This window comes from Coregonus lavaretus (genome assembly GCF_964263955.1).
Source record: "Coregonus lavaretus genome assembly, contig: HAP1_SCAFFOLD_1314, whole genome shotgun sequence".
Lineage (NCBI taxonomy): Eukaryota > Metazoa > Chordata > Actinopteri > Salmoniformes > Salmonidae > Coregonus > Coregonus lavaretus.
This window is the reverse complement of record NW_028162272.1, coordinates 1-5,000: the sequence shown is the minus strand read 5'-3', so window position 1 is coordinate 5,000 and position 5,000 is coordinate 1.

Genomic DNA, 5,000 nt, shown 5'->3' with positions numbered 1-5,000 from the left:
CTCAAAATGTCTAAATTTACCGCACTACCAGTGTCGTAGTCCCCTGTAGCTCAGTTGGTAGAGCATGGCGCTTGCAACGCCAGGGTTGTGGGTTCGTTTCCCACAGGGGGCCAGTATGAAAAATTTATGCACTCACTAAATCGCTCTGGATTATAGCATCTGCTAAATGACTAAAATGTAAAAAAAAAATGTTGCATTGGTAATACAATTGAATGATTTTTGGAGTCTGGAAATCATGAACGTGAACATCATGCAATGATCCTAGATTACTGTACACTCTATCCTCTAACATTAGAAAATACCCTAAACACATAAGATAAAAGATGTGGAATGGCTGGTGATTCAACATGACACCCATTGAGGTGATGTGGAATGGCTGGTGATTCAACATGACACCAATTGAGGTGATGTGGAATGGCTGGTGATTCAACATGACACCCATTGAGGTGATGTGGAATGGCTGGTGATTCAACATGACACCAATTGAGGTGATGTGGAATGGCTGGTGATTCAACATGACACCCATTGAGGTGCAAGCTGGGATGAAGGAAGAAAGTGTTACTTTCTGTCCATTGTTATCCCCCCCTCTCTCCCCCCCTCTCTCTCTCCCCCCCTCTCTATCTCTCTCTCTCCCTCTCCCTCTCCCTCTCTCTCTCTCTCTCTCTCCCTCTCTCTCTCCCTCTCTCTCTCTCTCTCTCTCTCTCTCTCTCTCTCTCTGTTATCCCCTTCTTTCTCTTCTTCCAACTCTTGGCACCAGATGTTCTCTTCCATTGAGTCCTGACAATGATCGCCGTGCTGAGCGGATTACCCATCGTTCCTGTTTAATTGAATTCTCAGGCCCCCCTTTCCCTTAAACCCGTCTCCATCCCTTCATCCCCCCCCCCCCCCCCTTCTCTCTGTCCGGCATGTTGCTCACTGCAGACCAATGGCTCACCATGTTGCTCTGTAATAACAATGACCCATCATGTGGTGGGTGTTTATATTTGTCCTGTTTCACACATGTACAAGTGTGTGTTATACGCTAACTGCCGCCCCTGTGTCTGTGTGTGTGTGTCTGTATGTCTGTGTGTGTCTGTGTGTGTGTGTCTGTGTGTGTCTGTGTGTGTATGTGTGTCTGTGAGAGAGTGCATTTATTTATTGATTTATTAGGATCCCTATTAGCTTTTGCAGAAGCAGCATCTACTCTTCCTGGGGTCCACAAAAAACACAAAACACGACAAGTAACAAAACCCTGATACACTGATAGACGAGGACAGTCACACAAATATAAAATACAACGATAAACAAACAATACAACAACAACATAATGTGTGTTAGAGTGTGTCTGTGTGTCTGTGTGTTAGAGTGTGTCTGTGTGTTAGAGTGTGTCTGTGTGTTAGAGTGTGTCTGTGTGTTAGTGTGTGTCTGTGTGTTAGAGTGTGTCTGTGTGTCTGTGTGTTAGAGTGTGTCTGTGTGTTAGTGTGTGTCTGTGTGTTAGAGTGTGTCTGTGTGTTAGTGTGTGTCTGTGTGTTAGAGTGTGTCTGTGTGTTAGAGTGTGTCTGTGTGTTAGAGTGTGTCTGTGTGTTAGAGTGTGTCTGTGTGTTAGAGTGTGTCTGTGTGTCTGTGTGTTAGAGTGTGTCTGTGTGTTAGTGTGTGTCTGTGTGTTAGAGTGTGTCTGTGTGTTAGTGTGTGTCTGTGTGTTAGAGTGTGTCTGTGTGTTAGAGTGTGTCTGTGTGTTAGAGTGTGTCTGTGTGTTAGTGTGTGTCTGTGTGTTAGAGTGTGTCTGTGTGTCTGTGTGTTAGAGTGTGTCTGTGTGTTAGTGTGTGTCTGTGTGTTAGTGTGTGTCTGTGTGTTAGAGTGTGTCTGGTGTGTTAGTGTGTGTCTGTGTGTTAGTGTGTGTCTGTGTGTTAGAGTGTGTCTGTTTGTTAGTGTGTGTCTGTGTGTTAGAGTGTGTCTGTGTGTGTCCCATCACACTCCCCACCGTTCCATGAGATGTTGTTTAATCCATTTTTTAAAGTAATTTAGCTGTTTTCTTGAGTAATCGGAGATGGAAAGCTCTGTATAATACTGTACATTGTGATCATTGCTCTATATAATACTGTACATTGCGGTGAATTTATTTTGGACTTGGGGGACTGTGAGAGAAACCCTGGTGGCATGTCTTGTGGGGTATGTACGGGTGTCTGAGCTGAATGTTATTTGATTATGCAGACAATCTGGAATTTTCATCACAGTAATATTTCTCAATAAAAACTAGAAGAGAAGCAGTTAACTCAGGTCAACCCTCAACAAGGAAAGACTGGCATGCATGAATAATAATTGTACAAATATGTCCAGTGATGCTTCTGGATTTACTTTACTTCTTTAACAGAAGAGTCCTGAGAAAAAACATTTTGTATGATCTCTTATAAACTCCTTTAGGTCCAAACCGTTGGCACTTTGGCCTTCCTTGTTATTGCCACAATGTTATGGTCACCACAGCCAATGGGAACTGATATTGCTGGACGCAAAGCTCTGCAGCATTAGTGAAGATATGATCAATGCAAGTGGATGTCACAGATCCAACACTATTGATATGCACTCTCGTTGGGTTGAGTGATATCCTGGGTTCATGTTACAGGCATTAGTCACTGTAAGAAGCGTCCTCTTGAGGGGACTGATAGTTGCTGACCAGTCAATGTTCAGGTCACCCAGAATATAGACCTCTCTGTTAACATCCACACACATTATCAAGCACACACATTATCCAAATACTTACTGTTAGCACTTTGTGGCCTATAGCAGCACCCCAAAAGGAGGAGGCTTTAGATGAGGCAGGGGAACGTGCAACCACTACACTTCAACAACATTTCACATGATATCCTCTCTAAACTTTGCAGGATATTGGCTCTGAACACGTACAGCGACACCTCCAGATGTGATATGGTCCCCATGTCTTTGCATCATATCTGTGTGTTCAGCCATCCCTTCTAAACAACTGACAGAGGCACAGCTCACAGCTCACACATGTTAGTGACAGGGAGGTTAATGCAAGCTCCAAGTGTCAGAGGGACCTCAGTCCAAAGCTTTGGGCCAAGCAACATGAAACCCACATTACATTTATTTTCTGAGAAAGGTCACTTGGTGTTGAATTATGGCAGGGAATAGGATTTGATTTAGTATGGCCAGGAGGGAGAAATAGGGTGTTCTTAAGATTTAGTATGGCCAGGGAGGAGAAATAGGGTGTTATTATGATTTAGTATGGCCAAGGATAGAATGTATTAGGATTAGTATGGCCAGGAGGAGAAATATAGTATTATTATGAATTAGTATGGCCAGGAGGAGAAATAGCTCTTAGTTTTCTTTCCCATATTCCTAGGGTCTTTTCAGATTGTCTCAGTCATCTGGTCCTCTGTAGCTCAATTGGTTAGAGCATGGCGCTTGTAACGCCAGGGGTAAGTGGGGTTCGATCCCCGGGACCACCCATACGTAAAAATGTATGAACGCATGACTGTAAGTCGCTTTGGATAAAAAGCGTCTGCTAAATGGCATATTATATTTATTATTATTATTATAGCAACAAAGAATGACATGTACCATTACGTTAGTACTACTGTAACCATCCCTACTAGATAGCCTAACGGTAGTGTGTTGACAGTATGGGAATGTAGGCTGAGATCAGATTCAGTTTCCCCCCTGATAGAATTTCAGTCTCCTTTCTCCTTCACCTATTCTACTCCATGTCAGTTTAGCACTCAGAGCTTCTTGCAACTCATATTTCTCTTGATCTACTTTCCACCAACATGGATGTGGTTTTATTCCAATGCAATATTAAACACGTCTCATTTGCATAAAACCCCACCACTACATAAATATATATTTGTTATCTCCGGCAGGCAGGCAGGCAGGATTCCCCAGCCAGATGAAGACTTCGGCAGTCACTCCACACAACTTGACTTTAAATTGTCGCTGTATGTTTTCCTCTTTACCCCGTTTTTGTCTTTTATCCCACAGTGTCCGACTGGGAGAGAGGTGACCGGCTGACTCAACAGAGTGCCACAGGTCACAGGAGAGGAGGAGAGGGGGGAGGGGGGGGAGGGGGGGGAGGGGGGGGGGAGGGGGGGGAGGACAGACCACACCTCTGCTTGACATTTCAAACCCAGCCTTACCGCTGTAGTCACCAAGCCCTGGTGATTAGGTGCCTCCTGTCTCTCTTGGTGCCCACATCCATACTACCCTCCCTCTCCTCCCCACCTGGTGATGACATGTGTGGGCCTCTGTCTTTAGCAGCGCCTCCTCCATACCTCTCTGTCTCTCTGTGCTGTCTCCCCACACATCCACCTCTCCCCTCCTCCTCTCCTCCTTTCCTCCACCCCTCCACCTCTCCACTCCTCCACCCCTCCACCTCTCCTCTCCTCCAAACTTCCACCTCACCTCACCTCTCATTCCACCCCTCCACCTCTCCTTTCCCTCCACCCCTCCACCCTCTCCACTCCTCCACCCCTCCACCTCTCCTCTCCTCCAAACTTCCACCTCACCTCACCTCTCATCACACCCTCCACCTCTCCTTTCCTCCACCCCTCCACCTCTCCACACCTTCACCCTCCACCTCCTCCTTTCCTCCACCCCTCCACCTCTCCTTTCCTCCACCCCTCCTCCCTCTCCTCTCCTCCACCCCTCCACCTCTCCTCTCCTCCCCCCCTCCTCCTCTCCTCTCCTCCCCCCCTCCTCCTCTCCTCTCCTCCTCCCCTCCACCTCCCCTGATAAAGTCAGGATCAGACAGGGTCTTGGGAGGCTGTAGGCATACAGATGGATAAAGGTTATGTGTAATGTGATCCCTGATGAAAATATGCTTTTCCCCCCCCACACATCCAGACTAGATGATGAGAAGACCAGGGTGAAAGGGTGTGTGAGGGAGGAGGAACAGTCTCAGTCCCAGCAGGCTTAGACAGGAGAGGACCTACAGTGTTTTCCATCAAAACTGCAGCATTGGAAAACCATGTGTACAGTTGTCAGTGGCCTATATACCAAGCCTCCCAGAG